A 13,429-nucleotide genomic window follows, 5' to 3' on the forward strand; every position below is an offset into this window, starting at 1 on the left:
AAATTCGTAATTTTCCCTTAATGAAGTTTCCGGCGACTAACTACAATGATGTGTCACCTATGTGGCATTATTTTGCTGAGTCATTTAAGTAAGATTGCTGAGTCACTTAAATGAAACGAAAACGTCGTCGTTTTCCTCTCCAATTAATTAACTTGTCGAACACCCTCTCCACGCCCAGCCACCTCCCTCCTCCTCTGGCAGCCTACTGCCTCCGTCTCCCTCAGCCGCCGAAGACCGCCAACCGCCAACAAAGCTCCCATCCATCTAGCTCTCTCACTCACATACAAACCACCCTCTTCTCTTTTCTCTCCTCCATCTGGCGCTGTCTCTCCCCCTCTAGCGCTGCACTACCGTCGCCGCCGGACTGCACCACCGGTTGCCGCCTTCTCTCCGCGCACCCCGGTCAGCCGAGTCGCCGTCAACCGCTGCCGACGCCGCACAAGCTCGCGCCCTAGCTACTGCCCTCAGCCTGCCCGACGCGCAGCCGGACTCCAGCCGCTCGCAGCTCCCTCTCGTTCCTCATTCGAAGCTTCAAGGTATTAAAGCTTGGAGTCCATGGCTGCACATAACTCGGCCCTCATGGCTGAAATTCCGCCGGGATGATGATGAGAAAGACATGGATTTGGCTGAAGAAGAAGAACCCAAGAAGAATAACCCTAATTAGAGTAACAAATCAATTTTCCCCTAATTTTCTATGTTGGATTACATTTAAATCCCTAAAAAAGGCAAAACGACGACGTTTTACATTATTAAGTAAAACTACGTCGCTTAATACGCCGGAATTTAATCCTACATGGATTTCCGGACTCCATGTCATCATATCTATATATCGCTGGTCATTTTTTAGGGAGAAACGCGAACGGGATTAAAAGTCAAGGATTCTATTGCGAATTTTTAAAGTCAGGGGAAATATGCGAAAACGGGGAAAGTATACGGATTTTGACGCTATTTGCCCTTTAGTTTTCTTGTTGGGTTGATAGCTATTTATAACATCAACTTTAGCAATTTTTGATTTATTACATCAACTTCAATTTATTTTTTAAATATTCCGAACTTGGCTCAAGAAACATGTTTTAGGGTAAGCCTAGTATATCTAACACCGGAAGTTTTAAGGTGGGACAAGATTAAATAAATTTGCAAAGAAACATCAGAACTCTATTCTTTCATCAATTAAACAAATATATTTATCCATAGTTACACACTTTTTTTAGATGAGTTATTAGCGTGTAAATACACAAACTTTTTTCCCATGACGAATAATTTCGGTCAAATTAAAACTGATTTGGCGTTTAATTTCGATGACGAATAGCACTTGTGCTTATGGCGATTCACATCAATTACTCAATAAAATCCAGAATTTAAAAATGTAAATTTTCAATTTATACAAAATGTAATGATAATTAATTATAGTTATTAAATAAATTTAAAAATTATTCAATAATGAAAATTATAGTTATTAAATAAATTTAATATAAAATATTGATCTATTAATATGCAAAGATGTATTGACAGAAATATTTAGCATACTTTTTGGCATGTTGAAAATAAAACATGTTAAACAATACATGCAACACAGTGTGACATTGTGATAACAATAATCCGAGAAATATCGGAAAATGCAGAATCTATTGAACAAGAGATTATGTGAAAGTAGAGGCGGCAATCTCAAAACAAGACAAGTAGCCTGCGGCATTTCATTGCCGGTTAAGCTCATCAAACCATGCGGAGGAAACAACCTGCAGCTGCAAATCCATTCCTATATAAACAACAAAACAAACCATCGGAGTCTATTTCTTCTATTCGAAATGGCGAAAATCGGGCTGCTTTCACTTCTCTATCCTTTGGTGCTTGCAGCCCTTGTGCTCAACTGCCACTGCCTAGAAAGGAAGGTATGCCAAATTTCTCAACTCTCTCTCTCTCTCTCTCTCTCTCCCTCAGTCAGTAGCTGTTGTCTTTGCAGCTTCACGTTGTCTACATGGGAGATCGACCTCAAGAAGGTGCATCGGTTGCTTCCAAGCATCAAGGAATGTTGCATAGAGTACTCGGAAGGTTTGTTTCCAAACATAACATGAACCTGCTGATGTTATGTTAGACTAACAGTAGAATGAAGTACAGCTAAAGTGACTATAACCAACTAAATTAAGTGCAAACTGGCAAGTTCTACTTTAAAAATGCAATGTATAAGTTGAAACAAGATTCCATCTTCATCTACCTTACAAATAGAGAGGAACCTTGATCCTCGCAAGACTCTCTGTTTCAATGGATTCAGTGCTTCAGCAGCCTAAAGACTCGTTGGTCCATAGTTATGGAAGAAGTTTCAATGGATTTGCAGCCAAGCTCACAGACGAGGAAGCCACCAGAATTTCAGGTGAGCTAATTCCAATCTCGGAGCAACGAAATCAACCAAAGAGGTTCCAACATATTCATTCTAACTAAATAGATTGCTGCAGAAATGGAAGGAGTGGTTTCAGTAAATCCAAGCCATAAGCACAAGCTTCATACTACAAGGTCTTGGGACTTCTTGAAACTTACCAAAGACAAACTTGCAGCAACACCGACATCAGATGTCGTTATAGGTCTCCTTGACACTGGTAAATTACGTGAAGTTTCCATTTCAATGAGGAATATATGAATATTTTTTATCTCAACTTCTTGCATCCTCTGCTGTCCATCCATAGGAGTCTGGCCAGAGCATCCAAGTTTCAACGACACAGGTTTCAGTTCTCCACCAGCCAAATGGAAGGGAACCTGCACAGGCACAAATTTCACATGCAACAAGTAAGCATTCTCATTTAAATTTATCACAAACTTAATTAGTGAGACAAACAGGAAAAAAGTATCACAGGTGAAATTATAGAAAAATGTTTAGCAGGCAGAAAGTAGTAGAGTTTGTACACCAATAAATTTTCTTCTTTAGTTCGCGATATATAGGATTGGCTAATCAGAATTATCTTAACATTATGAGTGCAGCAAGATCATTGGAGCACGGTTTTATCACAGTGATGACCAGTACTATGATGGAGACATGCCCTCTCCAAGGGATACAGAAGGACATGGAACACACACAGCATCAACTGCTGCCGGGGTTGAGGTAGAAGCAAGCTACTTCGGTGTAGCAGCAGGGAAAGCACGAGGAGGTGTCCCCAGTTCAAGAATTGCAGTGTACAAAGTCTGCTGGTCAGATGGTTGCAGTGATGCAGATATTCTTAAAGCCTTTGATGATGCAATCGCAGATGGAGTTGATATCATCTCCGTTTCGTTGGGATCAGACTGGCCTCTTGATTATTTTGATGACTCTATCGCGATTGGATCATTCCATGCCATGAAGAATGGAATCCTTACTTCAAACTCAGCTGGAAATTCTGGTCCTTTCCCTGTATCAGTTTCCAACTATTCTCCATGGAGTCTCACAGTTGCTGCCAGCACCATTGACAGAAAATTTGTTGCCAGAATGGAACTTGGAAATGGCCAAATCTTCACTGTAAGTCATACACAAATTAAATCATTCCTAAAAAATTGAATGATCTTCTCAATCTAACAAATTGAACTCAGGGAATCAACATCAATGCCTTTGAGCTCAATGGGACTTCGTACCCTTTAATATGGGGAGGAGAAGCTGCGAACTACACTGCCGGTGCCAATCCAGAAATCGCTGGTTATTGCCTAACTGGAGCCATGAACGCCGAGATAGTGTCTGGTAAAATTGTTTACTGTGACACAATCTGGGATGGTTCTGGAGTTCTTCTGGCTAACGGTGTTGGAAATATCATGTCGGACGTAAATGTTGAAAATCTCGATGTTGCCTTCAGCTGGCCTCTACCAACTGCACTCATCAGCCCCTCAGATGGTAAAAGTGTTCTGGAATACATTAGAAGCACAGAGTGAGTGCTGCATACCCTTCTTTTTTGAACTCCCTTCAATAATCAAGACGAAGTTTATAGATTGCGTGACACATTTCCATTTCAGGAATCCTATAGCAACCATTTTCTTCACCGATGCATGGCAAGACCCCATGGCTCCGACCGTCGTTTCATTTTCTTCTAGAGGGCCAAGTCCTATCTCTCCAGACATTCTCAAGGTGATCAATGCCATAATAATTCTTTATCAAGAAATCCATTTTTCCCTCGTGCTCTATTGTGTCTTAACTGCATCCTATACTATGTGAATACCAGCCTGATATCACAGCCCCTGGTGTGGACATTCTTGCCGGATGGTCTCCCGTATCACCATCCACAGTTTACTACGACGACACTAGAAGCACACTCTTCAACATCATTTCAGGTACATCCATGTCTTGCCCTCATGCCAGTGGTGCTGCTGCCTACCTCAAAGCTGCTCACCCCAGTTGGTCACCAGCTGCTATTAAATCAGCCCTCATGACCACAGGTGAATCACTTCATTTCATTCATACTATCAAACAATGTTTGAAGAGTTGATGACATATTTGTTCATGATAATCTTCCTTGATGATCAGCTTATGTCATGGACCCAAAAAAAAGTGAGGATCTTGAATTCGCATATGGTTCGGGCCAAATCAACCCAGTCGCTGCAACTGACCCTGGACTAGTATTCGATGCATCAGAAGCAGATTACATCAACTTCCTCTGCAAACAAGGCTACAATGCTTCCACTCTCATGCTAGTCACAGGAGATAACAGCACTTGCAATGGTATATTACCTGGAAGGGCGTGGGATCTTAACTACCCATCCTACTCACTATATGTCGAAGATGGGCAGCCGATTTCTGCCACCTTCACCAGAAAAGTGACTAATGTTGGTGAAGCAAACTCAACCTACAATGTTTTCTTGTACATGCCTGCAATGATCAGTGTCAGCGTTGAACCCTCCATCCTAACATTCTCAGCTGTAGGAGAAACCCAAACCTTCACAGTTAATGTTATGGGACCAGCCATTTCACAGCAGCCGATCACCTCAGGCACAATCTTTTGGGCAGATGGATCACATGTGGTGAGGACGCCACTCGCGGTCTACAACTATATCCCTGGTGCTCCTTACAGTCTTGACGATAGTTCAGTATCTGCAACCAGTCCTACTCTCCGGCGTTCTTCCGTGTACCGGAAACTTGGAAGAGTTGCACATCGCAAACCACTTTCATAGGCAGCAGCCTCATCAATGAGGGAGCAGCACTCAGATTATGCTGCAAATTTTCTGATTAAATGTATCAATAAGATGAATTCTTTACCAAAGGTCCATAGCAAAGCTGTCATCAACAAATACTCAAAATAAAGATGTATATGAGTTAATTCTTGAACAATGCAAGTCAGGTTCAATGCATCAGAGTGGAAGGCTTGTGCTGATGCAATAAATCAAATTTTCACACAAAGAAAGTGCTGAAGGTCATGTAATAACATTCTTTTATTCCTTAGAAATTACAATTAAAGAACTTTATAAATGAGTTATCTCCCTAATTCTCTTTCACAATTTTAAGACAAGGTGAACTTATATTCCATCAACTTTACACATTAAACTGGAAATTAAAACGTGGAAACGGCTTGGAATTCCAACAAGTAGCATATCAAGAATTTGGGTAAAAATAAGACAATCCTACCGATTTTATGGCGCAGAAATGGGAATATTCACAGATACCTGATCCAAACATTACAGAAATCTCGAATTCAGTCGGCTCTGTAATGAAATTTTCAAGACGGCTATTTGTACTTCTCTTCCCTTCAGCTGTTACCAGCAAACATGATAGCATAAGAATTTGATCCAACTTATTACAGCACGTTTTATTTGAAAATTACTTTGGACAAGCACATAAATAAGATTAAAATGTGATTTCAGCGTACCATTATGCTTGATTACGTGCTGCCGTACAAGTTTGATCACCACTTTGGTTTTAATCTACCAATCTAGTTATTTTGTTTTATCTGGTAGCGCAACAGTTTTGCCATTTTTAATTAGGGATTTTGGCCGAAAAAAAATCACAAAATATCTCAAATTTTCATTTTCTGTTAAAAATCTCCGAACTTTAAGTTTTTTCTAATAAAATGTCCCGATATATAAAATTCGATGATAGAAAGATGACTTGTCTCACCAAATGAAATATTTTGGAGACTGTCATTGTTAGAAAACCATATTAATAATCACCATTGTTGGAAAACGCTGAAAATTCGAGATTTTTTGTCATCAATTCGTTATAGAATTTTGTATATTGGGATATTTTGTGGAAAAAAATTGAAAGTTCGGATTTTTTTAGGAGAAAATAAATATTTGGGATAAAACGCTGAAAGTTCGGGACATAAAACATTATTAACCCCAAAAAAATTATCAAATAGTTAAAGATTACAATTTTAACGTGATTTTTGAAATGTGACAAATTAAATTACTATCTCTTTAATTTGTGTAATTTCATCCCCTTAATTTTTTTCAATCAACAGAGCACTGAATTGGAGTTTACGTGAATTAGTAAAGACGACGATGTATTGTGAGGTCAAAATGACGACGTTTCATACAATTTTAATTAAAATTTTCTTCAAATTATAAAGAAATTGTATCATGTATCTTCACCTTAGTTTTCAATATTAAGCAATTTTATTGCAAACAATGTCGTAACATGAAGTATACCGGCTACTGGAAAAAATTGGGAGGATGAAATTGCAAAAATTGAAAACGTGATGATTTAATTCGTCACACCTCAAAAGTCAAAATTGCAATATCGATCGAACTAGTTAGTGATTTTATTCGCTAAAACCCCTTTTAATTATTGTATATGCATATATACATAAAATATATTATAAGTTAATGGGTTATCGGTGCCTAAATACACGAATTTTTGGTCCATTTTGATTTTCCCCACGAACTTTGAAAATTGTCAAAAACTACACGAATTTTGACTCATTTTGATTTTTCCCACGAACTTTGAGAATTGTAAAAAAAAAAAAAAATACACGATTTTGGCTCATATTGTTTTTCCCACAAAATATATTGTTATAAAAATGATCCAAATAATTCTTTTACAGTTAACAATAAATACCGCTACACTAGAGATTAGGCATTGAAAAATTTCTCAATCACATGATCATGTCAATGAATATTTCACTAATTAGCTTTTCCCGGTCCAATGAATAACGTGAAGTATTCATCAAATCATGTGATTGAGAAACTTTCCAATGCCTAATCTCAAGTGAAGCGGTATTTATTGTTAACTATAAAACAATTATTTGATTATTTTTTTTTTGTAACAATATTTTCGTGGGAAAAAACAAAATGAGTCAAAGTTCGTTTATTTTTTTACAATTCTCAAAATTTGTGGGATAAAGTAAAATAAGTCAAAGTTCGTGTATTTTTTTGCAACTTTCAAAGTTTGTGGGAAAAATCAAAATGGACTGAAAGTTCGTGTATTCAAGCGTCAATAACCCTAAGTTATTTTATAAGGGTGCGTTTACTTTGATGGAAAATGAGAGAACAAATATATTTTCATTCATTTTCCATCGTTTTCACATATTTACTATGATGAAAAATTTTCTTCGGACATGATAAAATATTTTCTCAGGCATCTCATTTTCACTTCTTTTCTCTTCAATGTTGGATAATATTATTTTAGGATAGCAATGTGAAAATATTTTTCATCTTTTCATCTCTAGTAAAATATAATTAAAAAAAAAGAAAAAGATAATAATATTTTCTCATCTTTTCTTATCCATTCTTATCTATATATATATAATTTACAATACCCTAAGTTATAAAGAACGATAATGCGCAAGAAACAATCTTAATGTTTATAATGACGCATCACAAATACTTTTGATATGAGTAGTCGATGCAAGAATAGTATCAAGTGAACACGGTCTACTATCTCCAAGATACCATATGCATGTCCCATGATATTAAATACTAGTTGCATTGTCCCATTGGGATGGCCTAGTGGTTGAGGTTGTTGCCTGTTGTCCAAGAGGTCACAGGTTCGAGTACTCTCGGCCACAATAACTAGTAGGTGGGGTGTGTGTGTGTGGTTTGTATTATTTATATTGTAATTTCATCAAAAAAAAAAAAAAAAAAAATACTAGTTGCATCACATTCACAAGTCGACCAGAACAATAATAATATGGAATCACTTGCTTAAAGCCACCAGAGAAACTTACATGAATACGCACCAATTTCGAATGTTAATCAGTTTGATATTTTGATAGTTCAAAGACCTAATTGATAATTAAAGTTCATCAAAGAATATCCCTTGAAATGCACAGAACACTTAAATTTGGTGAATTAATAGAAGTTTTCAGTTGCATTGTCTACATACAAAATATAATCTGAAACTTTTAGTTAAGATATGCTAGTGACTGACTGATCCAGAAAAAAAGGTTCCCTAAAACTTGTTACTATTAATTACGAACTGTGATTAACATAAAAACCAATCCACTTATAACGCAAAGCTGAATTAGCAAAAATAATTATGATACTAGTATGAGTTGTTTAAAACAAACACGTAAAACAAAACATGCAAACATTGTATCACATTGTTATAAACACACATGATACAGAAATCATCCAAATATATTTAACGAATCAACAAGAATTTCTGTGAATTCGATGAAATTACAGGCTGCAATATCAAAACAAGACAGGAAGCCTGCTGCATTTCATTGCCAGTTAAGATCATCAAACCATGCGGAGGAAACAATCATCAAACCCATTCCTATATAAACCACAAGTCTTAAGAAGATCAAATCATCAGATCTAGCCAACTGAGTCCATTCAAAATGGCAAAAACGGGCCTCTTTTCACTTCTCTATCCTTTGCTGCTTGCAGCCCTTGTGCTCAACTGCCACTGCCTAGAAAGGAAGGTATGCCGAATTCCTCAACTCTCTCTCTCTCTCCCTCTCTCCCTCTCTCTAAATAGCGGTTCTCTTTGCAGCTTCATGTAGTCTACATGGGAGATCGACCTGAAGAAGGTGTATCGGTTGTTTCCAAGCATCACGGAATGTTGCATAGAGTACTTGGAAGGTTTGTTACCAAAGATAACATGAATCCAATAATATTTTGACTGAGGGTATAATGCAATACAGATGAAGTGACTAAACTAATTGCAAACTAGCAAGTATTATGCTAAAAGTGAAATGTAAACGTTGAATCGTGATTATTCTAAGTTTTAGCTTAATCTACCTTACTAGTGGAGAGGAGACTTGATCCTTCCAAGCATCTTTAACTAGAAAACATCTCTGTTTCATGATTCAGTGCCTCAGCAGCCAAAGACTCGCTGGTCCACAGTTATGGAAGAAGTTTCAATGGATTTGCGGCCAAGCTCACAGACGAGGAAGCCACCAGAATTTCAGGTGAGTTAACCTATCTCGGAGCAACAAAATCAACCAAAGTGTTAAGACAGTATTCGTTTTAACAAAATATATTGCTGCAGAAATGGAAGGAGTGGTTTCAGTAAATCCAAGCCGCAAGCACAAGCTTCACACTACGAGGTCTTGGGACTTCTTGAATCTTACCACAGACAAGCTGCAAGCAGCACCTGAATCAGATGTTGTTATCGGCCTCCTTGACACTGGTTAGTGGTAACTAACATCACAAGTTGTTTCTATTTCATGAGGAATATTTGTCTGAAATTCTTGCTTTCCTCTGCTGTCCATCTCCATAGGAGTCTGGCCAGAGCATCCGAGTTTCAACGACACAGGTTTCAGTTCTCCACCAACTAAATGGAAGGGAACCTGCGCAGGCACTAATTTCACATGCAATAAGTAAGCATTCTCATCCAAAGTTGAACATATAAGACACCAACATTTCTGCCTTCCTATTTTTATCAATCAATATATTGGATTGGCTAATCGGAATTACCTTGACATTATGAGTGCAGCAAGATCATTGGAGCACGGTTCTATCACAGTGATGACCAGTACTATAATGGAGACGTCCCCTCAGCAAGGGACACAGAAGGACATGGAACACACACAGCATCAACTGCTGCAGGGGTTGAGGTAGATGCAAGCTACTTCGGTGTAGCAGCAGGAAAAGCACGAGGAGGTGTCCCCAGTTCAAGAATTGCAGTGTACAAAGTCTGCTGGTCAGATGGTTGCAGTGATGCAGATATTCTTAAAGCCTTTGATGATGCAATCGCAGATGGAGTTGATGTCATCTCCGTTTCGTTGGGATCAGACTGGCCGCTTGATTATTTTGATGACTCTATCGCGATTGGATCCTTCCACGCCATGAAGAATGGAATCCTTACTTCAAACTCAGCTGGAAATTCGGGTCCTTTCCCTGTAACAGTTTCCAACTATTCTCCATGGAGTCTCACAGTTGCTGCCAGCACCATTGACAGAAAATTTGTTGCCAGAATGGAACTTGGAAATGGCCAAATCTTCACTGTAAGTCATACACAAATTAAATCATTCCTAAAAAATTGAATGATCTTCTCAATCTAACAAATTGAACTCCAATAAATGAAGGGAATCAACATCAATGCCTTTGAGCTCAATGGGACTTCGTACCCATTAATATGGGGAGGAGAAGCTGCGAACTACACTGCCGGTGCCAATCCAGAAATCGCTGGTTATTGCCTAAATGGAGCCATGAACGCCGAGATAGTGTCCGGTAAAATTGTTTACTGTGACACAATCTGGGATGGTTCTGCTGTTCTTCTGGCTAACGGTGTTGGAAATATCATGTCGGACGTAAATGTTGAAAATCTCGATGTCGCCTTCAGCTGGCCGCTACCAACTTCACTCATCAGCCCCTCCGATGGGAAAAGCGTTCTGGAATACATTAGAAGCACAGAGTGAGTGCTGTGTGCCCTTCATTTTTCAAATTCACCAACATTTTACAAATTGCATGACACATTCCCATTTCAGGAATCCCATAGCAACCATTTTCTTCACCGATGCATGGAAAGACGCCATGGCTCCGAATGTTGTTTCATTTTCTTCCAGAGGGCCAAGTCCCATCTCCCCAGACATTCTCAAGGTGATCATTGCCATAATAATTCATCATCAGAATATATCTTTTTCTTTTCTTTTCTGCTCTTCTCTTTTGTGTTTAAACTGTTTCCTATATACTATGCGAATACCAGCCTGATATCACAGCCCCTGGTGTGGACATTCTGGCTGGATGGTCTCCCGTATCACCATCTACAATCTACTACGACGACACTAGAAGCACACTCTTCAACATCATTTCTGGCACATCTATGTCTTGCCCTCATGCCAGTGGTGCTGCTGCCTACGTCAAAGCTGCTCACCCCAAATGGTCGCCAGCTGCCATTAAATCAGCTCTCATGACCACAGGTGAATCACTTCATCTCCACTCATACTATCAAACAATATCTTTGAAGAGTTGATGACATTCTTGTTCATGATTATTATCTTCCTTGATGATCAGCTTATGTCATGGACTCAACAAAAAGTGAGGATCTTGAATTCGCTTATGGTTCGGGCCAGATCAACCCGGCTGCTGCAATCGATCCTGGACTAGTATTCAATGCATCAGAAGCAGATTACATCAACTTCCTCTGCAAACAGGGCTACAATACTTCCACTCTCAAGCTAGTCACAGGAGACAACAGCACTTGCGATGGTATATTACCCGGAAGAGCATGGGATCTCAACTACCCTTCATTCTCGCTATACGTCGAAGATGGGCAGCCGATTGCAGCCACCTTCACCAGAAAAGTGACTAATGTTGGTGCAGCAAACTCAACCTACGTTGCTATCACCAACTTCGGAGCAATGTTTGGCTATTCAATGCCATTGCCGTTTAACGTTACAATTGAACCCGCTGTCCTAAAATTTTCAGCAGTTGGAGAAACCCAAAGTTTCACTGTTAATGTGACAGGACCAGCCATTTCACAGCAGCCAATCACCTCAACAGCGATCTACTGGATGGATGATACGCATGTGGTGAGGACGCCACTCGCGGTCTACAACTACATCCCTGGTGCTCCTTACAATCTTGACGATAGCTCTGTATCTGCAATTGATCCTACACACCGGCGTGCCTCTGTGTACCAGAAAGTTGGAGGCATTGCAAATCGCAAACCACATGCATAGTCTTCTCTTAAAAAAAAAGCCTCAGCAATGAGAGGCATTTTCTGATTAAATGTATGAATAATGGTATGTTACCTGGGAATGATTCCTTGAACATAGCGAAGCTGCACTCAAGGCCACCAGGGTGTTAGACAGTGTTTTTCATCTTATGGCAACAAAAAAGGGGCTGTTAAGTCCCACGCTTCATGCAGTCATGGCTGTTACAAATATATTAAATAAAACCGTTGTCGAAATTCAAGACATGTGCTGATTATATTCTTTATTCAACTGGACTATTTGCACATGCAAGCGTAAATCCATGCAATGCTTTTGGACAGAGTCACATGATTTTGAGATTTATCATTACACAACAGCATCAACCTTGGAGCAACTCCTTTTCATTTCATCTCATATTTTAAGTATTGCAATTGTTTTCCCTATTGTCGCACACAATCGCATATTAAAGTTCTGAATTTAAACAATATATATATATATATATATATATATATATATATATATATATATATATAAAATACACAATAAATAAATTTTATCACAATTTTAAAGAATTTTATATGCAAATGGGAACCGACCCGTGATGCAGCTGTTGTGGAGCTGAAGAACTCGAGTTTGGAGAAGTGGCACATTTGTTCCGGTATCCTGCCGCTAAAATTATTGACTCCGTCAAGTTTCCGATCTCCTCCGACAGCTCTCCGTTCAATTGATTGTAGCAGGTTGTGGAGGAGTCATCCCAGCTCGCCGGGATCCTGTCGTTTAAGCGTCGAGATCGACGAGGAAGGTGACGTCGCCACTCGCCAAGCTATGGCGGGAGGGTGCCCTACAGCTGGCATTGGCAAGTCGAGAGAAGGGGAGAATTTTCGTGGAATTTGTTTAAAACTTTTTCCTTAAAAAAAAAAAGTTATTCAATTATAACTACATTGTTTTAAGTGCTAATCCCCACATTACTTTCAATTTTGTCTTGTCAGAGTAAATTTAAGACCAACTGAATTTCGTGAAGAAGAAAAATTAAAATTTGGGATTTTTAATTCAAAAATAGAAACTCATATGTAAAATTAAAAAAAATGATTAATTATCTATAAATACATGAACTATATTGTTTTTAAAAAAAATACATGAATTATTCAAATTTTGACTTGAATTCAAAATTCATTGACTAATAACTTCATTGTTTGGAGTCCGATGGAACATTCAAAAGTACTGTTGGAAAACTCTTGATGTTATCTTTCTAATAATATTTATATTGTTTAATTTTGATCTATGAAAATGTTCGAAAAATTACCATGAAAATTGATGTAATTAAAATCTACATTTTTTCTTTTTTCCGACCATTTTCAATGACCAAAACCTAACGTATAAATATCATTAGAAATATAACATCAAGAGCTTTCCAACGGTACATTCGAATTGCCCATTAGACTTCA

The 13,429-nt window shown here is 38.4% G+C and overlaps 2 long non-coding RNA genes across 12 annotated transcripts; both read right to left on the minus strand.

Moving 5' to 3' along the window:
• Positions 1-1,479: 1,479 nt before the first annotated feature.
• On the minus strand, positions 1,480-5,932 carry LOC131026616 (uncharacterized). 8 transcript variants are annotated; one of them, XR_009102359.1, is made up of 6 exons: positions 5,811-5,932; positions 5,608-5,694; positions 3,595-5,158; positions 2,533-3,479; positions 2,213-2,444; positions 1,480-2,074 (listed from the first exon to the last, which is right to left on the minus strand). It is a non-coding gene; the product is annotated as an uncharacterized LOC131026616 (long non-coding RNA). The 8 variants fall into 8 exon arrangements; XR_009102363.1 differs by having other exon boundaries at positions 3,595-5,221; XR_009102361.1 differs by having other exon boundaries at positions 3,595-5,169; positions 5,570-5,694.
• Positions 5,933-8,503: 2,571 nt separating this feature from the next.
• Positions 8,504-12,893, minus strand: LOC131026601 (uncharacterized). 4 transcript variants are annotated; one of them, XR_009102355.1, is made up of 6 exons: positions 12,581-12,893; positions 10,458-12,205; positions 9,805-10,332; positions 9,459-9,677; positions 9,127-9,306; positions 8,504-8,906 (listed from the first exon to the last, which is right to left on the minus strand). It is a non-coding gene; the product is annotated as an uncharacterized LOC131026601 (long non-coding RNA). The 4 variants fall into 4 exon arrangements; XR_009102353.1 differs by having other exon boundaries at positions 9,459-9,688; XR_009102352.1 differs by having other exon boundaries at positions 9,805-12,205.
• Positions 12,894-13,429: the final 536 nt, after the last annotated feature.

The sequence above is a fragment of the Salvia miltiorrhiza genome, chromosome 1 (genome assembly GCF_028751815.1).
Source record: "Salvia miltiorrhiza cultivar Shanhuang (shh) chromosome 1, IMPLAD_Smil_shh, whole genome shotgun sequence".
Taxonomy (NCBI): domain Eukaryota; kingdom Viridiplantae; phylum Streptophyta; class Magnoliopsida; order Lamiales; family Lamiaceae; genus Salvia; species Salvia miltiorrhiza.